The 26710-nt window shown below is 41.4% G+C and overlaps 1 protein-coding gene and 1 pseudogene across 2 annotated transcripts in view; both read right to left on the bottom strand.

Moving 5' to 3' along the window:
- The window catches only part of LOC311589642 (granzyme E-like), a 162897-nt gene that overhangs the window by 30154 nt on the left and 106033 nt on the right, over nucleotides 1–26710 (bottom strand). The gene's annotated exons all lie outside the window — the stretch shown is intronic.
- LOC311589566 (granzyme E-like) lies at nucleotides 16500–19172 on the bottom strand (annotated as a pseudogene). Its single transcript has 5 exons — nucleotides 19118–19172; nucleotides 17987–18137; nucleotides 17469–17603; nucleotides 17012–17269; nucleotides 16500–16646 (listed from the first exon to the last, which is right to left on the bottom strand). The product of its transcript is annotated as a granzyme E-like (transcript).

Here is a 26710-nt window from a genome sequence, read left to right as displayed (position 1 = left end):
ACCACCACTGTTTCACAGCAGCTACATGTGTGAGGAACTGCTCTTGGGAACTGAGCACACAGGACTGCAGAGATGGCTCAGAAGACGGAACAATACAGGATTCTCTTGCAGAAGATACAAGTTTACTTCAGAGCAGCCATGTTGAGTAGCTCATCACCACTAGTAACTTTAATGTCTCTGGCCTCCAGAGGCACCAGTACTCATGGGCACATACCAAACACAGACTCATACACACAATCAAATATAGGCAATCTTGTATCTACATGTCTTCTAAATACGTCAAGGAAGCCACACCCGGAAAATTTCCACAATGGAATTGCTAAAACAAGACCTGAGCAATGACAATGAGCTGACTTTACAAAGAGTATGGGGAAATAGAAAGTGACCCCCACTCTAAACTACTGAGAGCAGGAGAATCAGACTTTTCCAAGGATGAGCCACCATAATGGTTATCGAATCCCAAGGAGCCTCACAGAGCTCTCAGCATCTTGTGCTCTAAGCTGGGATTCTCTGCTCCCTCCAGTCAAGTTCAGTCTTCCAAGGGCTGTATCCCTGTTCCACTCACTCCTCACCTAGATCATTAAACCATCATTCAAGGTCGTAACAAGGTCCTCTTTGTCTATAGAAAGTTGTAGGCAGAGCTGTAGATAATGCCATTGCATCCTCTGAGGGAAACCAATGATATACATAGCAATAACTAATAAACTTGCAGTTACACTGTCATTTCTGATTCATTATAATAACTATATATGACAGTAACACGTGATCATTGGACAGTTACTTTGAGACTTCTCTGTGACTTCCTAGCAGTTTCAGGAGAGTCAGACTGAGTCAAGATTCACTCATCAGACTATTCAGACAGATTCTTCCACAGTATGATCCATCATCTTGAAGATTAGTGAGAAGATGTGTGGCAGGTCTGCCTAGCCATATGTGGTGAGGTATCAATTCCCAATGAGTAGTGTCAAGTTGTGTGAATGTATATGACAGCAATAACTGTTGTTAGGATTAACTAGTTGTTGGTATTACTTTATAAGAAAGGAACAGACAAAAAACAAGAGAGAGAGACAGACAGACAGACACACACACACACAGAGAAACAGACAAAGAGACAGAGACAGACAGAGACAAAGAGAGATGGAGAGAGACAGAGAGACTGAGAGAAGAAAGCAAGAAATTTTGATACAAAAGATATCTCACCAGCATGCAAAAAGGTGTAAGAGTTAGGAAATGACACGGTTTGGTCTCAGTATAATCACTGAGGACTTCCTAGTGTCTCAGGCTCCCTCAAGTATAACCTCCAAACCATCAACCTTCTTTGTCATCATCCCAGCTTAGGTCATAGGAGGTAAATGTGGTGACAGTGTCATTTTCACCCGAACCAGAAAAATTCCTTATATCATGTGACACAGATCAGAAGCAGAGCTGATTAGGTTTAAATGCCCATGAGGTCACTGAGCACACACCTGTTTTATTCCTTTCCCAGGGCTGTGTCTACTCTGCTCTCCTCCAACCTGGACAACCTTCCTGGGAAGATGGCACCAGTGCTGATTCTCCTGGCCTTTCTCTCATGCCCCGTGGAGCTCATGCAGGTGAGTGAACATCCCTGATGCAGAGTTCCCATCCCCTGACTCTTCTGCTGTCTCTGTGCCCTGCAGTAGTCAGGAATTGTCCTCGCAGTGCACCCAAGGGGCATTCTGAACCTCCGGTCTCTACCAAACCAAGACTTGGAAATCAGACAACTGCCTAGATCCTCAACAAGATCTGAGGAAGGAGATGTTCTCAGAAAGTTTAGTACGCTCTGGCTTCTCGAAGCTTTTCTTCATCAGGGGAGACTGGATCATCCTTAGAAAGAGATACTGCAGAGCTAAAAAGATAGAAAATGTACATCATTAATTTACTTGATCCCAGGGAAAGAGCAGCTTTAATGACCAGCATGCAATGGGTAAGACCACCAGATCAAGAATATTACCATTAATTATTAATATGCACTCTCAGCCTTCTGAAAGAGGCCTAGGGTGACAAAATACCTGCACTGAACACTCCACTTGCTTTGCTGTCTTGTTGTAGCTTCCCTGTCCACATCTTTTTGAGGTCCCCTGCTCCTTCTATAATTGCCTGCACACTACTCCAAATCCCAGGCTCTGAATCCCACCATCTCTGCATCACGAGTGCTCTGGCTCACTAGAAGTCACTCATTCATGCACAGAAAGCATTTACTGAACCATGAATAGGAGAATGTTAGAAAATCCACTTCCATAAGCTTAGGGGAAAAGCTGAGAAAATGACACTCAATGATAAAATAGTTCCAAAGGAGCTGCCCAGGATCTACTCAACTTCTGATCACATGGAGAGAAAGTTACTTCCCCATGTATTTGTAAAGCAGGCATAGGTGTCAAGTGCTACCACCCCTCCTGAGCAGAATCTGAAGCTTAAGATTCAGCAAAGATTTTTCTATGTGCGAAGAATCCTGCCTACAACAGTCTTGGGCACAGCAGATCCCACCCTCTACCTCATCCTTCCCAGTCTTCCCTCCTGACCTCATCTGCTACCCCCAGACACCCCATATCCTTGCTTTTTCTTTCAGAGGAGATCATCGGGGCCATGAGGTCAAGCCCCACTCCTGCCCATACATGGCATTTGTTAGGTCTGTGCATAGTGATGGGAAAAGGAGTCACTGTGGAGGCTTCCTGGTGCAAGACAACTTCGTGCTAACTGCAGGGGAAGGTGAGGAGAAGCAGCTCACCCACAGTTTCTGAGACCCCTCACAGGATCTTCTGTCCTTTACTCTGGATGATGCCCTGAGAGCTCACTGAAAAAGAAAGTCTGATAACATGAATATTGAGGTCACAGGGTGAAATGTTAGAGGCAGTAGCACACTTGGGTTTCCCAACTGCACTGACAAATTAAAGTAGTGGTAAAGGTTGAAACTTCAGGTTAAGAGTCAAGGCAAACTTTGGATTTTTGCTTTTAGAAGCAAGAGGGATCCTCCAGGAATCTCATGATGCTGAAATGAAGGTAGCAGCAGGTCTGACACAGATACCCTTGTGTCCTCAAATGTCCTCAGCTAGAGCCCCTGCTTGTCTACCCTGCCTGTAGGCATCCTCTCTGACTGCACATCTCTCATGTCCACTCTGTTGTCTGCACAGATCAATGAAAGTCATACTGGGAGCCCACAATATTAAGATACAGGAACAGACCCAGCAGATCATCCGTGTGGCAAAAGTCATTCCCCACCCTGACTATAATTCTAAGGACAAGATTAATGACATCATGCTGTTAAAGGTGAGACCTGTGCACATTCCACCCACTTTCCTCAACTCACTCCTCAACCCCCACCACACCCCTGCTGCCTGTGTTCTTCCCAGTGCAGTTCTTCCCCTCTCCTCCTGCTTTCATCCTGCTTCTTCCCTCCCTTCCATCCTGGCTTTTGTGTGTCCCAGTGCAGCAGGCTTCTGGCTGATCTAGTCTCTACTTCCTCTTCCCATCAGCTGGAGAGAAAGGCCAAGAGGACTAAAGCTGTGGATCTCCTCAAGTTTCCCAGGGCCAAGGACAGGGTTTGGCCAGGGAAGAAGTGCCATGTGGCTGGCTGGGGAATATCATCCTTCAATGCTACTAAAGCATCTGACCTCCTACAAGAGGCTGAACTGAGAATTCAGGTGGACCAGCAATGCCAGACAACCTTTTATAACTATTCCAAGACAACAGAATTATGTGCTGGAGACACCAAAAAACTACAGCTTGCTTCCATGGTAAGGTTTAAGCATGTAACAGTCAAAACATAGGGTAAGAGGAGCCTATAAGAGGCCTGCTTCTGAGAATGGCTAGACCCTCAAGCCTCAGATCAGAGAAGGGACAGCTCAATGGCAGACCTGTTAGTCCCTTGGGTGAGGGTAGCAATAGTGGGAGGTGAGAAACCTCAGTCATCTCAAAGCTACATTATCCCAGAGCATCCAGGAGGACTAACAGAAAAGCCTGTATGGTGCTAGGAGGAAAAAATATGGCCTCCCTGGAGCTCTGGCACTGAGAGAAGTTGGAAAACCTGTCCTGCTACTGGTCTGACAGTTATCCTTGCCAGGAGGATGGAGGGAGAGCATAGCCAGAGGGAACCAGGCTTAGTTGTTCCTTTCTCTTCCCACAGGGTGACTCTGGTGGACCCCTCATGTGTGGTGCAAGACCCTATGGAGTTTTATCCTCTGTGAATTTGGAGAGCACCACTCTAGCCATATTCACTAAAATCTCCCCCTTCTTGCCTTGGATAAGAAGAACCATGAGGTGGCCCTAGCAGTTGTTAAACCACCCGTGATGACAAGCTTCTTTGGCCACAGACAACAACTGCTTGGAGTGGGCAGCAAAGGATTATTCATAATAAATAAACCCCTGACTGCATATAACTGAAGTCTGTTGTTGTTTGAGCCACTTTATGGTTTGTGCATCTTTCTGGCCCAATCAGCCACATCTCTGTGAGTTCTGGGCCTTGCTTCCTCCTCTTTCCTCAGCATCTCTCATTACTGGAACTTCAGGCTGCAAAGTTCCCACAAGTTATCACCCAATATGGTGGGAGTAGGGGTTGTTTCTTTGTTATTATTTTTATTTAAGATCTCACTCTATGTCTATGACTTGCCTAGTTGTACTATGTAAACCAGTACATTCATAAGATCTGCCCCTCTCTGTTTTATCAGTATTGAAATTAAAGGTGTGTGCCACAACACCCCATCATAATCATATTTTAATCCTAAACTCTTCAAGGTTGGTTTTCTCACAACACAGTAATCAGAAGGCTACAGCACTGCTGAGATGTCATGCACTGTCACTCCTACACTTACTTAGCCCTAAAGATATCAATCTTCCTTGATGTAGGACATTCTTACCATCTCTAGGTCACCTTCTTCAAGCCAACGACACTATCCAGAGAGTCCAACAAGGCATTTTGGTGAGGCGAAATTTGTATCTGCAAATTTGGAGCCTATGGCTGTACCACCCCCTCAATGCCCTATTTGCAGACCTCTCAGTCTCTAGCAGGACAGGCTACTCTCAGCACCTGAATTGTCTGCAATCTTGATGGCTGTGATATCCCTCTGATGGCTCCAGGTTCATCTCTGTCCTATTTCCCAGCCCAGCACAGAGACCATTCAACTTATGTTCCCCTCCTGTCCTGCCAGCGTTTGTCTTCTGACTTCTTCCAGCCCCTCTTCACCAAGGCCTGGTTTAATCCACCATTTCACTCCTCTAACTGTAAGTTTCAAACATTGTAGACTCTTCTTTTCCTCATAATTCAGCTAGACTTGGCCTGCCAGTCACCTGATGCTCATACCTCCCACATAAGTCATTCAGGCTGAGCCCTGTTCCTACCCTAGTCTTCTATGGAGAATGAGGCTGTGCCATGCCCTCTAGTCATTCAACATTCCTGGCTCAGCTTGGGACATCACCCCCCTCCTTGCAGGCAACATGGGTGCATAGCAGTTTGTGAACCTGAGGTAGCCAAGGGATGCTGAGCTACAAGAATCTTTTGACATCATCAACCAGAACTTGTAGGTCTCTGCCTTTGTATCAGGTATGCAGTAGACTCCTTCCTCCCGTTCATAGTTTCATTTCACTAGAAAAGTCAGTGTGGCACAAATAAATCTGTATTTGGAATTCTCAAAGATCATGTTGTGAGAAATGACTAAATTCTCTAGATTCTTACAGTGCCATGTGCATACCCTTCTTTGGTTCAGAATGCAGTATGTGGAATTAGGAAACAGCAGGAGACCCTCCAACCATGTTGTTTATAATGACTTCCTGTGGATCCTTCATTGAAGGGGCTGATCAAGAGAAAGTCAAGCAGAGAGGCTTTAGTTTGCTTGACATTCAAACCATAGACCCTGCCACTCTAGCTGAAGCATACAGTTCATTGTGACCTGTGTGACCCAGTTTAAGCCCCTCACACACTACCCATGAATTATACTTTCTTTCCTTCTCTCATACATCACATCCTCACCACAGTTTCCCCTCCCTCCATTTCTCACAGTGCCTCCTCAACTCTCCTCTCCACTAGATCCCATTCCTCCTCCATTTCCCTTTAGAAAAGGGCAGGCTGACTTCCTTTTCAGAACAAAGATTCACATGATACAATAGACTAGACACAGACCTTCACATCAAGCATGGATAGACTAGACACAGACCTTCACATCAAGCATGGATAGACTAGACACAGACCTTCATATCAAGCATATCCACCCAGAAGAAAGAAAAGGGTCCCATAGTAGGCAAAAGAGTCAGAAAGATGCCCACTCCTACTATTAGGCATCCCATAGGAACACCAATCTATACAGCTTATGTGCAGAGGACCTAGCTCAGACTCATACATGCTCTGTGATTGTCATTTTAGACTCTGTTAGGTTCAATGAGCCCAGCTTACTTAATTTTGGGTCTATGTTCTCCTACTGTCTTTGACCCCTTTGGAGCCTAAAATTATGTCTCCTCCTCTTCAGAGCAGGTTCCCTAGAGGGGACACTTAATGTGTGGCTGTGAGTCTCTGCAGCTCCTCCCATCAGCTGCTTGAGGAAACATCTCTGATGATGACAGGACTAGGCCTCCATCAATGAGTATTGTAGACTATCATTAGTAACCATTTCATTAACTTCTCTTTTTCTGGCCAGTTGTGTTTCATTTGATCCTTTGTCTCTGGGCTATCCAGCCTCTGCTCAATGATCATCCAGGCCATGCCAGGTGTGGCTTACTCTCTTGGTATAAGCTTTATATTAGACCAATCATACCAGGTTTGTCTTTCTGAGTCTGGGTTATTTCATTCAGGATGATATTTTTCTACTTCCATTCATTTGCCTAATTTCATGATGTCATTTTCTGAACATCTGAGCAATACTCTATTGTGTAAATTTACCACATTTTCTTTTTCTTGTCTTCTGTTGAGGGACATTTAGGTTGCACCCAGTATCCAGCTATTATGAATAAAGCTACTTTGAATATAAGTGAGCAAGTATTCCTGAGGTAAGATGCAGCAGCATTTGGGTTCATGTCCAGGAGTGGTATAATTGGGCCTTGAGTTAGATAAATTAAAGATTTTCTGAGAAACTGCCATATTGATTCTATAGTGGTTGTACATGTTTGCTCTCCCATGGGCACTGGAGGAATGTTCCCTTGCTCCACATACTCTCCAAAATGAGCTGTAACATGTGTTATTGATCTTATCCATTATGACAGGTGTGAGATGGAATCTCTAATAGTTTTGATTTCCATTTTCCTGATGATTATGGATGATGAACATTGTTAAAGCATTTCTCAGCTACTTGAGGTTTCTCCACTTGGACCTCTAACATGATTTTAATATGATTATTTGGGTTGTTGAGGTCTAGTTTCTTGAGCTGTTCACATAATTTGGATATTTAGCCTTCTGTCAGGGTTTATATCCCCCCAAAAATAGTACAAGACATACTCAGACACCAAATTCTCAGCACAAAAGAGAATTTCCTCTTTATTTCCCAAGAGGGGCAAGCAGGGGCAGTTTAGGTAAGGCTGAAAAGACAGCAGCAGCAACTACAAGCAAAAAAGCAAGAGAGTCAGGAGAAGCAAGAGAGAATAAGTGTTTCTGCAGGAGTGAGGTTTTAAAGGCGAGACAGGAAGTGTTGTTAGAGTCAGTTGGTAAATCCTTATTGTACATTTTAGACAAAAAATGAATTTTGATTGCTGGACCTTGATATTTGGTCTCAGGCGTGAGTCAGTGGCCAAATAAGAGAATGGGCCTTGGGACCATGGTTAGCAATGTAATCTAACAGTTTTTAGCAATGGGGAAAATTAAAAAGTCAAAGCCTATTGGTGCCATGTAGCCAGGCTGTGGCCTGTACTTTTCATGCTTAAACCTGTTAGAGACATTCATGAATTGAATGAAAATCTTTGCCCATTCTGTAGGCTTCATTTTGTCCTTTTGGTGGTGTACTTAACTTATTGCATTACAAAAGCTTTCTGGTTTCATGAGGTTCCATTTGGTAATTGCTGATCATCGTGCCTGAGCTGTCACTGTTCTTTCTGTTCCATAAGTTATTGTTTTCCGTCCTCTATCATCTCCTGTGATTTCCATTTGTAATATCTTCAACCTTGAGAAAGAAATAAACCACGTGTTCTCTCTCATGTGTGAAACATTGCCAATAATATAGCATATGAAAACAGGAGTACATGTGATTACAGTACAATGTAAGTAAAGAGAACAAGGAAGGCTGGACATAAGGGGATGAGGAAGAAGTGAACACAGGTGATGGGTATGAGTTGTGAAAGAATATATTAAACTAATTGTTTTTTTTAGTTCTAATTATGTTGTGGAATTTATTGGTTTGGTAGTAAATAAGCACATAAAATATATTCTGTACTGAAAGTGTGCAATTTATTGTGATGCTTCATAGCTTCCATTCTGACTGCTAAGTCTAGCTGAGTAGATGTTCACTGAGTACTATGGACTCATGTCTGGTTAGGTTTCATGTGTGTTTTTATTTGTTTCCAAGATTTTCTTAATAATGGTTTTTATGGGAGGGGTAGTGGAAAGGATCTTGGAAAAGATTCTGAGTGAAAGCCATGACCAGAATATATTGTATGAGAAAATTAATTTGCATTTAAAACGTTTTTTTAAGGAAGCCAATGACAGAAGCCACTCACTATTTAAAGATTAGTTCAAGTCTTCTGTGGCTGCATGTGGCCAAGAAATGCTATAAATACAGATAACATAAAATCATAAGCTCAGTGAAAACATTATGAGATTTGCATGTGTGTGTGTGTGTGTGTGTGTGTGTGAGTGAGTGTGTGTGTGTGTGTGTGTGTGTGTGTGTGTGAGAGAGAGAGAGAGAGAGAGAGAGAGAGAGAGAGAGAGAGAGAGAGAGAGAGAGAGAATTACTTTTGTAACTTTATTGTGTAGATCTATTTCATAAAGTTGTAGATTACAACATGTTCCTATGTCATAGAAAATGTTCTCTTGATAACACTGCACATGCATGATGTAAGTTTGGTGGCAGTGTGAGGCTTCCAGGGTTTTTCCTTCTTAGTGCAGTGTATCTGTCAGCATAAAGTTTGCAAGTGCTACTTGTGACTTTGAAAAATGGAAAGATTATCAATATAAATTTTTCAAAATTTTACCCTACACTTGTAGACAATGGGTGTTTAATGGTATTTGAAACAAGTAAGCATTCTTCTCTGTACTTTGCAGAGCATTGGAATGTGTTGTCATTTGAAAGTTCATGCACAAGAGTCACAGAATATAGTTACCAAAATCCCTACAAAGTATCTCCCCTGGAGGGGGAGACCTGGTGGCACTCAGAGGAAGGACAGCAGGTTACCAAGAAGAGACTTGATACCCTATGAGCATATACAGGGGGAGGTAATCCCCCTCAGGAACAGTCATAGGGGAGAGAATAAGGGGAAAAGAGGAGGGAGGGAAGAATGAGAGGATACAAGGGATGGGATAACCATTGAGATGTAACAAGAATAAATTAATAAAGGAAAAAAGTGAAAAAAAAACTTCAAAAGGCATATATGGATAGAATTGATCCCGACTTGATTGCATTCTGGTTATTTTGCCTTCAAAACATTCTCCTACTGAGCTTCTTATGAAAAGGGAAGACAGAATCATAGAATGGATATTCCTGGCAAATAAATGAAACAAAAAATTAAAAACATTCCTAGATAAAATTTCTAAATTGATTACAAAGGGAAGAATAAGGTTGTGCCAATGGTCAGGGATGGACCCGGAGGAAATTGTAGTGCATCTTACTGATTCTGAGATTATGTCATTATAAGGTAATTATTAAAAATTGACAAAAAGCTTGTAGTAACTATTTGGGAGACATTAACAACAGATACCCAAAACCCAAACATATACAGTTTATGAAAAGAACTAATTGGATCCTCCCAAGTATTGTAAAAAGGTCACCAATCTCAGGGACTAGCACTTTCTTCACTGATACAAACAAATCAGGTATGCTTATAAGTCTGATAAAATAACTAAGGTGATTAAATGTCCATTTATATCAGTTCAAAAATCAGAACTATATGCAATCCTTATGGTACTGTTAGATTTTCCTAAATCTCTTAATATAACTACTGACTCTCAATATGCTGAAAGAGTTGTTTTGCATAGAGAAACTGCCAAATTTACTCCTGATAACACAGAATTAACTACATTATTTATAAAACTGCAACAAGTCATCAAAAGCAAAAATTATCCCTTGTATATTACTCATATTCGATCCCATACAGGTTTACCAGGTCCATTGACACAAGAAAATGTTGAAAAAAGTATTGATAGGTAATGTATTCGAAGCCTCAAACTTTCATGAAAAACATCATGTCAATGGTAAGGCGTTGAAAAAAAGATTATCACTTGGCCACAAACCAGAATAATAATTAATAAGTGTTCTACATGTTCCTTATGTAGTCAAATACCATTACCTGCTAGAATTAACCCTGGAGGTAACAAAAGGAATGAAATTTGACAAATGGATTGTTTCATTTTACAAAATTTGGAACAATGAGGTATGTGCATCATACCATTGATACATATTCAGGTTTTTAAAAATTAATTTATTCATATTACATCTAAATTCTTAGCCCATCCCTTGTATCCTCTCATTCCTTCCTCTTGCTTCCCCCCTACTCCCCTTCCCTATGTCTGTGACTGAGGGGACCTCCTCCCCCTGTATATGCTCATAGGGTATCAAGTCTCTTCTTGGTGACCTATTTATCCTTCCTCTGAGTGCCACCATGCCTCCCCATCAAGGAGACATTGTCAGAAATGGGGTCCCAGAGTTTGTATGAAAGTCAGACCTCACTCACCACTCAATGGTGGAGAATGTCCTGTATGCCTCCTAGGTCTGGGTAGGCGTTCGAAGTTTACTGCCTATATTTTCCTTGGCTGGTGCTATAGTTTGAGCAGGAAGGACCCCAGGACCCAGATCCGCTCATCATAATGTTTTTCTTGTTGGCTTCCAGGACACTCTGGATCTTTCTGTTTCCCCATTCTCCCATGCTTTTCTCACCTAAAGTCCCAATAGGATGTCCTCTCCTCTGACCTACTTTCCTGGTAAGTAAAGTCTTTCATGGGATATACACCTTGGGCTAGTGTCTTGATATAAGTTAGTATATACCATTTGTCTCTTTTTGCTTCTGGGTGAACTCACTCATTATGATAATTTATAGTTCAATCCATTTGTCCACAAATTTCAGGAATTGTTTATTTTTAAAGCTGAATAGTATTCCATAGTGTAAATGTACTACAATTTCTTTATCCATTCTTCTACTGAGGATAGGCTGTTTCCATGTTCTGACTATTATGCATATTTAGCTTTTCAATGGGAAACTAATTTAAGTTCTGAAAGGGCTGACTACGTGATTACACATTTACTGAAAATAATGGCATTTATGGAAATACCTACACAAATTAAGACTGACAATGCTCCTGCATATGTTTCCCTTAAGATAAAAAACTTCTTTATGTATTATAATATAAAACATGTTACTGGTATACCTCACAACCCCACAGGACAAGCAGTTGTGAAAAGAGCTAATCGTACCTTCATGAAATGCTTATTAAATGAAAGGGAAGGGTAAAGACACCCAAGGACCGATTAAATAATGCTTTATTGACTCTAAATTTTCTTAATGTTAATGATGAAGGGATATCAGCTGTGGAGAGACACTGGGTGATTAAAAAAAACTGAGGAGCTGAGACAACCAATATTCTACAAGAATTTGTCTAGTATGAAATAAAAACCTGTAATAGTTTTGAGATGGGGTCATGGATATGCTATGTTTCCATGGGGAGTGAAAATATTTGGCTTCCAACCAAACTTATAAAGATTAGCTCTGACTGTATAGCAAGTGAATCTTAAGAGCTACCTGGTTCTTATAACTTGGCATTGTTTCATACAGCTTAAAGAACTAATGCCCTCTTCTGGCCTGTTGGTGTACATACTGGTAGAGCCCTGTATTATTTGCAAAAAAACAGGACAACACTAAAGATGAAACAGACAGCTTGAATGATTTAACCCCAAAAACATGCCTCTGGCACCTCGAGCAAGGTGCCTCAATTGATCTTTCCTTTAAAAAGGAAAGATATATATATATATACATATACATATATATATATGTATATATATATACACACACACTATTATTGTATATATACAGTATATATATTATATATTATATATATACATTATATATATATATATATATATATATATATATATATATATATATATATATATATACTAACATACCTATACTAATGATTTCAAAGGTTTGCTTACTTTCAGAGCAAAAAAAAAAATAGGACAATGATGAAGATCAAACTTCTGCCTCTGGCGCTACTGCTTCCTCCAAAAATTACATGCATATTAACAATAAAACGGCTAGCCAAAAAGATTGATCCCAAAAAGACTGGACAAAAACAGATAGAGCTAGCTTTTCCAGCTCTTGGCCAATATATTATTTTTTTAGGGTACCCAAAAAACATTTTTCTCCTAAACAGCATAAAGTAACTTTTGAGAACATGATGCCCCCATTCCCAGTAGGTGGGGTGGGTGGTTTTGGTGGGTTACCAATGCTCGTTTTTGCCTAAGGGGATTAGTTACAATTAATAAAAGTTTCATTTGGGTATTTCTTTCTTCTATCTTTCTTTCTCTCATCTTTCTATCCCATCTGATATTAAGGAAAAGGAGGGAAGGAAGGGAGGATATAGGTTGAAGGAAGGGAGGCTGTAGGTTTATAGAATTATAAGTATATTATTGAATCTACTAGCCTCAAATAATTTGCATTGGTATTCAAATATTTTGCGTTGGTATTGTAGATTGATAGAAATTTACAATTTTTTCAACTTTTGCTTTATGTATTATATTTGATATGTTAACGGAAACTTAAATTGTATATTGTATGTTGGTGTAAACATAAGATCATTTTGTCTGACATTTATTTAATGTATAATACATGTACAACTTACTTAAGAAGGTGAAAAATAGCTGTTATAACTTGTTCAGGATGGTTGGAAATAGAAATTGGTAGTCTGTCACTTATAAATCTTACTAGATACTAAATTACTTAATTATAGAATAAGCTTTATTTAGATTTTTGTATATGTTTTCAAAGGAATATGTAGATGACAGATAGATAGATGGTCTTCAAACCCTTCAGAGATCCACAGAAAATGGCATTTAATAATAAAGGGCTTTTATGACAGAGAGACATCTGTTCCTGGTAGTGTCTCCAGTGTAATTATGTGGGCATCAAGAAACGACAGTGGCAGATAGCCAATGGAATGAGGAACTTCGATTATCTCTACTGTTGATGAGAGAATGACCATCTGATACGACCAAGCCTGATACTGAGAAATTGGCTGCCCAGCCTTGCAGAAACCAGGTGGGCTAGTTCTTCAGGATTCCTGCTTCAGAGCAGTCTCTGAGATGCTTTGAGCTGGCTGGCTGAAGCTGGGATGCACCTACGATGGAGAGAAAGTTGTGACAGTCCAGAAACAGTCTGTCAACTGCCTTGGGCCAGCTGGCTGAAGACTGGATGCCCCAACAATGGAGAGGAACTTGTCACTGTCCAGACAGTCAGCTCTCTGTCCTGTCAATACTTCTGGAAGTTGCTTGCCTGCACTTCCTTCATATTAGATAGTTTTTCCTTCTGTGGTCTCTGATGAGGTTAAAGACTAGATAGCCATAATATTAAAATAAGTTTAGTTTAAAAGCTCAGTAGCATAGAATAGTGGAATAATTTCCTAAAAAATGTTAAATATACATGGACTGGTCCTTGTAAATGTTAACTTAATGGGCAACTGTTAGTTTGTTGTATATAGCTTATTTTATTAAATAGAAAGAGGGAGATGAAGGAGAGATAAACCTGTTTTTTAGGATCCCAAGTGAGGGATTGGAATGGTCTTGTGAGAGGTTGAGGTTAATCCACTAGAAGACCGACCACCTCGTGTGGGAGTTTGATTGTTGCCAGCTGAAAAGATCCTGTGAACAGACTCTGGGAGGAGATATATAAATGAGCCCAGAACTGGAGGCAGGGCTTTTTGGAGACTTGGGATAGTTTTGGCTGTTCATCACTGCACTTTGAAATGCTCCTAGAGAGAACCACTCAAGGGAAGGCTTCAGGGCTCTGGTCCCGCTGAGGTTCTGGGTTCTGGTTACTCTAGGTTCCAGCAGAAGAAATCCTGCTGATTGTGCCAGGAGAATCGCTCCTCCAAACTGATATTCTTATGATTTTGTTATTGTGTCCATTAATCCTCATTTCCTATTGTTTTGGTTAGTCGGGTTATAAGTGACATATGCTCGGTCACTAAGTTGTTAATAAAATATATTGGTTAATAAAATTGAGCATACACAAAAACATCCTTTTTCCATGTCCTTTTGTGTGAGCTTCCACTAGAGCATGTGGCCCAGGTTTCGGGTCCAGCTACCACCTCAAATAACCTAATCAACAAAATCCCTCTCAAGTGTGACTAGCCTCTTGGTCCCGTTGATAATCAGGATTTGTTATTACAAGCAATTATGCAAAAGTTAAAATAATTTCAGAAATTATTTTCCAAGGAAATAAAACTGCGAACCCACAAATGGGCAAGTGAAAGGAACAGACATTTTCAAAAACAAGGAATATATGAAGAAAGAAAGAAAGTATCCATTATCCCTAGTTGTTAGTTAAATGCAAATTAATACACTTTGAGATACCACCTCCCCCAACTCAGATTGACTACCCAAGTATAACAACAAATGTTAGAGAGGATGGAGGAAGAGAGAGAGAGAGAGAGAGAGAGAGAGAGAGAGAGAGAGAGAGAGACAGAGACAGAGACAGAGACAGAGACAGAGAGAGAGAGCGTTATTCACCTGTGGTGAGAGAACAGATCAATATAGTCATTGTGGAAATCAATTTGGAGATTTGTCAAGATATTAAAAAAAGAACTGAAATAGGACCCATCTATTTTATCTCTTGAACATATATCCAGGGAACCTACTACTGAGGTATTTTCACCCCCATAGGAATTGATGCTTTACTCACTATAGCAAATAATTAAACTAGTTGTCCAACAATATATTAATATATAATTAAAATTAGATGAGAATTTTACTCAGATCTAAAGAAAACTTACAGGTTAATGAATGGACAACCTGTATGATATTGACTTATTCATTTTATGTGTAGAGGTGTTTTGTTTACATGCATGTCTGCACAGCAGCAGAAGACATCAGCTCTCATAGGTTTATTGTTATAGATGATAGTGAGTGGCCATGTGAGTACTCCGAATTGAACATAGGACTTCTGGAAGCTAAGTAACAAGGAGGGCCCAAGGGAGCAGTCCTGAATCTGACTGCCATATCCTCACATAGCCAGCAGGGGGAGGCAGCGATTACAAGCTGGTCCAGGAGTGTTGAGAGAATGGAGGGCACGGCAGAGCCTCATTCTCCACAGAAGACTTGGGTTGGAACAGGGCTCAGCCAGCCTAGGTGGGAGGTGTGAGTATCAGGTGACTGGAAGCACAAGTGTAGCTGGAATATGAGGAAAAGGAGAGTTCACAGTGTTTGGAACTTATAGGTACAGGAGTGAAAGGCTGGCTTAAATCAGTTCATCGGGTGGTGGGTGTGGAGGAAGTAGTAGGACACACTAGCAGGCCAGAACGGGTATAGAAGTGGACTCAGCTCTGTGCTGGGCTGAGAAATGGAACTGAGGCCTGGGGCCATCAGAGAGATGTCTCAGCCTTCCACACTGCAGAGAATTCCAGTGGTAAGAGAAGCCTGCCCTTTTTGGCAAGGGGTAGGGGAGGCACAAAGAGGAAACTGAATGGGTGGCAGAGCTCAGGACTTCTGAATTCCCAAAGATAGATCAACCTTCACCCAGTGCCTCGTCTGATTCTCTGCCAAAGGTTTGGGTCTTAACGAAGGTGACTAAGAGATGGTAAGAATTTCCTACACCCAGTAAGAGACATTTCTAGGGAGCTAAGTATGAATATGGGTGACTGAGTCTATGACCCCTTGGCAGTGCTATAGGCTCCTGATGACTGTGTTGTGAGAAAGAACTAAAATATGGTTATGATGGGATGCTGTGGCAGATACCTTTAATTCCAGCACAGGGAAAGCAAAGAAGGGAATGTCTCTGTGGGTTTAAGTCCGGTTTTGTTTACATAGCAAATTCCAAGCAAGTCAGAGCTATACAGTATGAGCCTATATCAAAAATAAAAATAAACAACCCCTACTGCCCACCATGTAGGGTGAATACTGTGTGGGAATGTGCAGCCTAAAGTTCCTGTAAGGGGAGAGGCTGGAGAAGGAGGAAAAAGCAAAGCCCACAACTGACAGGACATGACTGCCTGGACCAACAAGGAGCACAAAGAATAAAGTGGCTCAATCAATAATGAACCTCAGTTACATGCACTCAGAAGATTGTTTATTATCATTTGCTGCCCACTCCATGTGGTTCTTGTCTGAGGCCAGAAACTCTGCTTAACACAGGTGGTTTAACACCTGCTAGGGGAGCTTCATGTTTCTGCTTATCCATGAAAGGATGGAGGAGATTTTAGTGAAGATGCTTGTAGGAGTGTCATACTCCTTTCCAAAGGATAGAACTCTTCCATGAGCTCTGTTGTCACACATGAGGAGTCTCCCAGAGTCACCCTGTGGGCAAAGACAGGAAGAACTGAGTGTGGGTTCTCTGTCTCTCCCTCCTCCTGGCAAGGCTGTCAGATCAGGGCCAGGACAGGCTTTCCAACTTCCCTCAGTACCAGCCTTCCTTTTCCTTCTACCTCAGTCCAAGGCTTTCCCTGAAGTTCTCAGGGATGCTGTGGGATAGTTAATGCAGCTTTGTGATGACTGATGTTTCTCCACTTTCAGTCCTGCTACCCCCATGCAAGGGACTAACCAGTCCACTATTGAGCTGCCTCTACTCTGAGCTGAGGCTGAGAGTCTGGCCATTCTCACAGGCAGAACTCTTTCAGGTTCCTCTCTCCCTGTGTTTTGTCTGTTACATGCTTGAATCTCACCTTGAAAGGAGCCTTTATTTTCTTTGGGTCTCCAGCACATATCTGTGTGGTCTTGGAATAGTAGCCAAAGTGTCTTTCACAATCCTGGCCCTCCTGAATGGTCAGTTCAGCCTCTTGCAGACAGGCAGTTCTTCCTTGACTGCGGGACAATCCCCCCCAGCCAGCCACATGACAGACATATCCTGGATTCACATGGTCCTTAGCCATGGCCAACCTGAGGGGTCTCACAGCTTTAGTCCTCTTGGCCTTTCTCTCCAGCTGATGGGGAGAAGACCAGATCAATCATGATCCTGCTGCCCTGAGTCACACAAAAACCAGGATGGAAGGGAGGGAAGAAGCATGATCAGAGCAGGAGGGGAGGATAAGAACTGCACCAGGAAGAACACAGGCAGGAGGGGTTGGGTGAGAGGTGAGGGGTGAGTTGAGGAATGTGAGTGGGAAGAGTGACAAGTCTCACCTTTAACAACATGATGTCATTGGACTGGTCTTTGAGATGATATTCTGGGTGGGGCATGGCTTTTGCCACAGGGATGATCTGCTGGTCTTCTCCTGTGTCTTTATGTTGTGGGCCCTCAGCATGACTGTCATTGAGCTGTGCAGAGAGCAGAGTGGACATGAGAGATGTGTAGTCAGAGAGGATGCAGCCCAGGCAGAGTAGGCAGGGTGGGGCTCTAGCTGAGGGGGCTTGAGGACACAGGAGGGCTTCAGAGTCAAACCTACTGTTCTCTGATTCTCAAGGACATGAGATTCCTGGAGGCTACATCTTGTTTCTAGGCACTATTCCAACATTTGCATTGTCTCTTAATGGGAACTATCAACCCCACCCACTGCTTTACTGTGGCCAGTGCAATTGATCAGCTCAAGTGTGCTGATGGCTCTGTCCTCTCACTCTTCGACATCAGATGAAGTGGTAACAGACTTCCATTTTCATAGCCCTGCCTTCTAGTGAGCCCTCAGGGGAGCAATCTTCAGTCTGCTCCCCTGCAGTAAGCAGCTGTGAGCACAAAGTTGTCTTGCACCAGGAAGCCTCCACAGTAACTCTTTCCTCCATTATCATTCAGAAAGGTAACATGTGTCATGTAGGGGCGGGAGTGGGGCTTGACGTCATGGCCCCCAATGATCTCCTCTGAAAGAAAAGCCGAGGATATGGGGTGTCTGGGAGCAGCAGATGAGTCAGGAGGGAAGATTGGAAAGGGTGTGATAGAGGGTGGGATCTGCAGTTCCCAAGACTATTGCAGACAGGATTCCTTGCACATAGAAAAATATTTGCTGAATATTAAGCCCCAGATCCTGCTCTGAGAAGGGGTGGGTAGCACTTGACACCCATTCTGCTTTACAATTTGTTGGGGGTAGGGAAGCTTTCTCTTTATCATGCCAGAGGCTGAGTGGATCCTGGGCAGCTCCCTTGGAATTTTTTCATCGGTGTCATTTTCTCAGCTTTCCTCCTAAGCCTATGGAGGTGGGTTTTCTAACATTCTTCTATTCTTGGATTCTTTTCTATGCATGAGTGAATGACTTATAGTTAGCTGGAGCACTGGTGATGCAGTCCTGGTGGGATTCAGAGCCTGGAATTTGGAGGTGAGTGCAGGCAATGATAGAACCAGCAGGAGACCTGCAAAAAGATGTGGAGAGGGCAACTACAACTATACAGCAGAGGTAGTGGAGTGTGCAGTGCAGGCATCTTGACACATGGGCCTCTATCTTCAGAAGGCTGAGGGTGGATAATAATAATTAATGATAATATTTTTGAACTGGTGGCCTTGCTCATTGCATGTTGGTCATTAAAGCTGCTCTTTCCCTGGACTCAAGTAAGTTAATGATGCACATTTTCTATCTCTGCACAATCTGTTTCTAAGGGTGATCCAGTCTCCACATGATGAAGAAAAGTTGAGAGAAGCCAGTGTTTACTAAGCTTTCTGAGAACACCACCCTTCCTCAGACTTCTGTGAGGATCTAACCAGGGTCAGATTTCCCAGTCTGGGTTTGGTAGGGACCTGAAGTTCAGAGCTCCTGTGTTCACTGCTAGGACCATTCCAAATTCCGCTGGGTGGAAAGACAGCAGAGGTGTCATGGGATGGCACCTCTGCAACTATTATGTTCACTCACCCGCATGAGCTCCCAGAGACAGAAGAAAGGTCAGGAGAATCATCACTGGTGCCATCTTCACAGGATGGCTTCTCAGATTGGAGGAGGGCAGAGTAGACACAGCCCTAGGAAAAAGGATAAAGCAGTTGTGTGCTCAGTGGCCTCACAGGCTTTTGAACCTATGCAGCTCTGCTTCTGATCTGAGTCACATTACCTAATGCAGTTTTATGGTTTGGGTGAACAAGACACTCTTACCACATTCACATGAATAAAGACCAAGGAAATAGACTGTTTGGTGGCTGTGGTTAAGGAGGTCTGAGACCCCAGGAAGTCCACAGTGACTGCACTGAGACAAAAGTGTGTCCATTTCGAACTCTTACACCCTCTTGCTTACTTGTGAAATGTTTTTTAGTTTCTTTGAGTTCTCTCTATCTCTCTCTCTCTCTCTCTCTCTCTCTCTCTCTCTCTCTCTCTCTCTCTGTGTGTGTGTGTGTGTGTGTGTGTGTGTGTGTGTGTGTGTGTGTGAGTGTGTGTGTGTGCAAGCACATATGCATTATCCAAGTAACCCAGGTAAGTATTTGGATCCTGTTTTCCCATCAGTGTCTCATGTATTTCAGATAGTTTTGAATTTCATCTTTTCATATTTTGGGACTGATTGAAGCTCCTTTTGAAATCGTAGTTGTGATCTAAAGTCCTGATATTAGTTGAATCAAAATAATCCATCTAGTCAATTGGTATAAGATAACTTTTATTCTCCTGGCTCAATTGTTGTCTGGGAAGCTTACCACCTCCTTCTGCTAACCTAGGCCTAGTCCTGGATGCTTCTAGACTCTATACAATCTCACCCAGGCCTAGAATGTTTTTAGCCTCTGAGACTTAGTGGTTAATAAGTTTACACTTACTTGTCTTTTCTGAGCTCTGGGCTAGCTGGTTCAACTCAGCTGTTCTGGCTCAAACTCTTCTCCTGGCTGACTTATATTATCTGGATTTTCTCTTGGCTCAAAGTTTCTCTTCTTGGCTTCAAACTAATTCAGCAATCTGCTCTAATCTTCTGGCTTTTTCCTATTTTCTGGCTTGTTCCATCTTTACCTGAGTTCTCTCTCTGCAACACATTTCTCTGTTACTGTCCTGGTAAAATGAATCCTCTTTCTGTATACTGCCTCTTAAGTAGTTTCCCTTTCCTGTGTCTTCTCCTGACAGTTGGACATATCCTGTTCTGCCAAATCTCTGATTTGTCACCTTTTGTACTCTCAATTAGACATCAGTTCTATGAATGGGTGCTTCATTCTACAAACTAACTTTACCTTTGGTTGGGATCAAAGGCATGTACCACCACACCTGCAACTACACTTTTCTTTTTCTGATAAGTGCTCTATACCAGTCTGGCCTTGAGCTCAGATCTCTTTGACTCTGTCTCCTTGATTAAAGGTGTGTTTATTTTCCGGTTGAATCACACAGACCTAGTAGATCTTGGATGTGATCTCTTGCCATGTTCTGCATTAACATTCCTGTACACATGGGTATGTAACCTTTTGTCATTTCTGGGCCACATTGAAGGGATAACTGTTTTTGGCTTCACATTACTTATTAACACTTTAATGAAAGTTGATAATTGTCCCTGAAAAGGAACTGTGTATAAATGAAGCAATATGTGCACACACAGATAACACACATAGCCCTTACAAAATAAATTAATCTTAATTATATGAGTGCCCATTTGGAGTGAGTCTTTTAAAACCATGAAGCAAGTTGCATGTTTGTGATGTCTAACAAATAAATTGAACACATTTAAGTAGTAACATTAATTTGGTTATGCTTTTAACATAAAAATAAGAGAGTGCTACATGGGTTTGTGTGGATATTCAACAGTGTGTTTGGGAAAGGAATGTTTCACTCCCTGTCCTGATGACATAACTCTGATCTCAGTGAAATCCTAAGGTATTACTGAGACATTTTGGATTGAATTTTAACATTAGTATGTTTAATGCTTGAAATTGAAATAACAATTAAGAGATAATTACACCATTGCCCACAGCCCCTCTAATTCCTCCCACATATCTCCATCCCCGTATATTCATGGCCTCTTATTCTTTAACTATCATTCTCTTGCACAGACATACAAGGGAATAAACTATTAATCCCACCTACATAGTTGGTTTATTAATACCCAAGCTTTTGTTCCTTCCAGGTCTGGCTCCTTGGGATTGGATGACCATTATGGGGGCTCATCCTTGAAAAGGGCTGATTTTCCCTCTCTCAGCAGCTCAAAATTGCTTGTTGCTCTTCATCTATCAATGGGTCCTCTTCCTATTTCTCCATCCACTTTGGAAGGTCACCTGTGTTGTCATTGTTCAGGTCTTGTCTAGCAGTCCTATTGTGGATATTTCCTGCATGTAGTCTTCTTGACGTATCTAGAAAACATATAGATAAAAAACTTTTAACTTTTTTAATGTGCATGTGTTTGTTTGGGGTTTGCACTCATGAGTACAAGTGCTTGGGTATGTGCACGTGAGAACAGATTCCCATGGAAACCAGAGGAACTGATGTTACACTTGGTGATGAGCATTGGTGCTCAGAATTCAACTTGGCTCCTCTGCAAGAGCAATGTATACTGATAAAACTTCTGAGCCATCTCTCTAGTCCTGTATGCACAATCATTGAAACTCATTGTTCACAAAGGTAATTATTGTTAAAAAAAAACACTATGGCACAAATGCTGTGTGAATTTAAAGTGTGAACATTTGTCACTAAGATGGACCTTTTAGGCCCTGTAAATGTCTTTAAGCAACAAGGTCAAAAATATTTTTATTTTGAATGTGGGATTGTAGTTCTGTGCATTCCATCTCAAAATTGGCATGTACCATGCCTATATGTAGACATGGACTTTGTTTGTACCAGAATACTGACAATGTTTCTGGAAGTCTTGACACCTGTTTTCAAATTCTCATGTCAACTGTCAAAGCAAGGCTACATCACTGTTCACAAAACTGCACGGAGCTGTGCTGAAATGAGTACAATAGTGGCCTTACACTGAGGTGACCATGATTCCTTCTTCACCTGGAGCATTCACAGTTTGAAGCATGGTGTTGAGAAGTTGATGAAATGAGCAGTTAAGTCCACTCAAAGCTCATCTTGCAAATCAGCTTTCATTGTCAACTCTGGTGCACATTTCATTTTGTTCATGACACTGGAAGTGACTTGATAGTGTTGCTCTGGTGTCCTTGGCTTGGCCATTGTACTTCTGAAATGAAAGTGATGTTTTTAAAGTCAGCATGAACTTTCAATCCTTTTAGATTTTATTTTTTACACCTTCACACATGTATTTAATGTATTTTGGTAATTTTTACCCACAACTTTCTCGTAACCCTCCACCAATTTTCAGCGACCTTCTCTATGCATTAATTTTCTTGATGTCTGTGCAAAGACCCAGCTTTAGGTATGACTTTAGTGTTGTGATTACATTGTCTGCTGTTTAGTCTCCGAGTCCTGTTCTCTCTTTTTTATGTATTTTAAAACACGGTTTCTCAGTGACTCCCTGGCTGTCCTGCATCTAGCTGTGGAGACCACACAGGACTTGAACTCAGAGATCCTCATGCTCCTGTTCCCCAGTGCTGGGATTAAAGGTGTGCACCTCCACTGTCAGCTTTTTTCTGTTTTGAGTTATGTCCACCTATATGATGGTGTAGAATTTTTTTAAAAATGACAGTAGATAAGAAACTATTTACCTTTATTGTGAAAACTTACAAGAAAATAGAAAACAAGGGTGGAGGACTTCAACATCTCAGTTGATGATGCCATGCAAAGTGACAGTGGATGGGAAAGTATGGCCTGTGCGTGGGTGGTGTGTGTGAGGCGTGGCTGAGAGGTGTGTGCTGTTAATGTACAGAAAAGAATGCTTGCTTGTTTTCGGAATACCACTAAACACCCACTGTCTGCAAAAACAGAACAAACTATCAATGATAATCTCTGCACTTCTTTGACTAAGTCACCAGGAGCACATGAAAATTTGATGGTGCCAGTTCAACTGTCTGCAGGTGGAAGACAAAATTCTGGAAGCCTCAGTCTCGACCCTTGCATGTATAACAAAAGCAAGAGCATCATATATTCTCTTTGGAGGACATTGGAACATGTTGTCATTTGAAAGTTAATGTTCAAGAGCCACATAATATAGTTATAAAAATCCCCACAAAATATCTCATATTCTTATTGAGCTATGATTTTTTGTTGGGCTACATTATAACAATCCAGAGACACACACATTCCATAGGCCAACAGTCGGACACCCTGAACTACTGTATGAATTGAGTGGCTTCTGTCATTTACCTATTTTTAAAAATGTTTGTAAATTCAAAATTAATTTTTATATACAGTGTACTCTGAACATGGTTTTCCCTACAAATCTCACACCAAGCCCATCCCCTCTCTTGAATCTTATTATTAAAGAAAATCTTATAAATAAATAAAAAACACACTAAATTACCCAGACTTCAAGCCTGTACTATTCAATGAATTTCTATTTAGTTAGAATTGGCACTCAGGAAGGAAGCTAGGAAGCTTCATGACGAATTTTACACTTTCAGTATAGAATATATAGTAGGTGCTATTCTAATACCAAGTAAAAAAAAATCGATGGCAGAATTAGAAAAGGTAGCAATTAGTGCACCAGCTGTAGCAGTCCAGGGTGGTCAGAAGAAAGACACACAAACACCTTCCACATGCTTCACTACAGAACAAATGTGTGATGGAGAGACGGGAAAGATGAAGTACAAGTACAAGAAAGGGAAGCCAAGTAGTTTTTTTTAGTGTGGATAGAGGTGGAACTGGAAACTCAACCAGTAGAGTGGAGCAGGCAGATGTGAGAAGGACATGGTGAGGTCCTATCCCAGCCTGAGGCCAAGGGCTATGTCTGGTTCCATGGTTCTGCTTCAGCTGCAGGCTCTGTCCATGTTTGCGGTCAGAGTCACCACCAAATATCAAGTAGATATTCCTGGTCTGGGCTGCCATTGGAGACAATGTATGTACCTGAGGTCCATGCTGCTGAGAGGGTAAAAGGTGATCAGAGTGGCCTACACTCCAAGCTGAGGCCATGAGTATATCTGGGCCAAGGCTACTGCCAGTGGACCTGCCTGGGTCTATGGTCCTATGGCAGCTGGTGTCTGTGTTCCATGTCTCAGACCCAGGTTACCACCAAATGCCAAGTTGTAAGAGTTTGAGTTTTTTAACATAGTTGAGCAAATGTCTTTGTTGCATGGTGAGGTATCTTTTGGATATATGCACAGGAGTGGCATAGATGAGTCTTGAGGTAGAGCTATTCCCAATTTTCTGAGAAAGTGTCATATTTCTTTCCAGAGTAGTTGAACAAGTTTGCACTCCCACCAGCAGTGGAGGAGTGTTCCCTTTTTGCCACATCATTACAAGCATGTCTTGTAATTCGAGTTATTGATCTTGGCCATTCAGATAGGTGTAAGATGGAATCTCAAGGTCATTTTGATTTGCAGTTCCCTGATGACTAGTAATGTTGAGCATTTATTTAAGTGTTTCTCAGCTATTTGATCTATTCGATATTCCTCTATTGAGAATTCTCTGTTTAGTTCTGTACCCTGTTTTTAAATTGGGTTATTTGGTTTGGTGGTGTTTAATTTCTTGAGAAGCTGGTGGCAGCTGGTGGCTTCTTGGGGTGAAAGAGTCCATTTATTTTAGGGGTTACCCTTAGACAGATCCTACACCCATGTCCATGTACATACAGGCATGTGAACTCTGGGTTTTTTAAAAGAGAGGGAGAGAGAGAGAGAGAGAGAGAGAGAGAGAGAGAGAGAGAACACATGAAGTTGAGAAAGAAAAGTTTCTAAAATGCGATCAATGGCAATAAATAATAATGAATTAGACAATTATAATGAAATTAAAACTTATTAATTATTTATGGAATTTTATATTTGTATTTTCAGATCATAATTGATCATGGTTAACTAAACAAGACTGATAAAGGGTACTAATATATAAATCTTATACATGTCTCCTGGATTTCATTTATTCTCTGCTACAAGCCTTAGCATGAACATTAACCTCCTCTACATTTTATTGTTCAGAGCCCCAAATACACCATAAAGCACAAATGTAGGCTAGTACCATGTCAAAAATATGATGATGCAACTCAAAATGTGCTAGAAACAATGTCCAGATCTAAGACAAAACCGTAAAAACTGTGCTCATGATTTCAACATTAAAAGGACCCAAGATTATATAAGCTCTCCTGGGACTATTTTAAAAATTAAAATGTTTTTCTACCATGCCAAATTATAGGTGAAGGATAAAAATTTTGTAATCACATAAATTTGAATTTCAGTATTGGCTTTCCTTACTTGCTAATCCATTAGCAATATTTCCAAGCCCTCTCCCCTCAACTGCAAAATAAAAATAACAGTATGTTGGGGGGGATTGTAAAGGATTCAACTATGTTAAATGTTATTGGTAAAATTTCTAGTTTGTTGTATCCTCCCAATAAACAAAGAGTCAATACTCTTGACCAACATTCCCAGGGTATGCACAAATGATTCACAAGAAAAGATAAATATATGTGAATAAAATGTAGTTCATAAGTAACTGAAAATTTAAAGTCACAATGACCAGCATTTTTTTGCCTTTTTAAATTGCTCATTTCAGTTAAATGCAGCAGTCCCCCACCACGACAAGCAGTTACCTAAATTACGCATTAGAACATTAAAATTGACACTTTCTCAAGCATGGGACAATGTAGGCATCATGGAAAAGAGTGCTATGAACTACTGTCATCTAGGTAGGACATGGCTACTGCACTCATGACCCCAGATTAGCTGTGGTTACCAACAAAAGACCTGCACAAGACCCATCCAGCAAAAATTCCAACATAAATGGGTAGACATTTCTAGGATCCTCCCTTACTGAGGAGCTATGGGCAGTGTAAAGTTGCTGCAGGAGGGAAAAATCACTCACTTTTGAGTATGTGATCACTGCTGGGTTTTCCATGCTACAGTGGATGGTCCTACACCAATAGGCAGGGAGAACTGGACTTGTTATTAAAAACAGAGATATGAAATGCGGGAGTCTTTGCAAACACCAGGATTGGCAGAATAATGATCTCTGTGAAGCAATAGGGAAATCCGGTTCAACCTGGACTCAGTAGGCCAGGTTGGTTCAGCTTCTGCATTCTGACACTGGGCAGTGTACATGAGCCATATTTAATCTCAGCACAATGTTGAGGAAAAAGTGTCCTGATGATAATTATCTCAATATCCTGTGCACAGCAAAATGTAAGATACATTAAAAGTCTTTACAAGGTACACACACCCTCTTCCACAAAGATGCATTCTTTTGAATTAGAAACAATGCTCAGGATAAAGGTCTAGAAGAGAGAAGTCTGGGATAAACAAACAGAATAGTCTGAGGGACTCAGGCAAGGCCTGGCCCTGCAGAGGGCACAGGCCACTAGAATATTGAATATATCCATACCCAACTTTTCTTGGTGGAAAGTTGTACATCTTCTTCCCTTGAAGAGACAGGCCTGTGTGTTTAGCATTCCTGGCTTCCCTGGTGCTTGTCTGTAAGCCCAAGCACCTTGTGATTAAGACAAAGATAATG

This window comes from Acomys minous (genome assembly GCF_964271855.1).
Source record: "Acomys minous genome assembly, chromosome: 18".
Classification (NCBI taxonomy): Eukaryota; Metazoa; Chordata; class Mammalia; order Rodentia; family Muridae; genus Acomys; species Acomys minous.
Note: the sequence above shows the minus strand (reverse complement) of the source record. Positions and strands in the feature narration are given on the sequence as shown.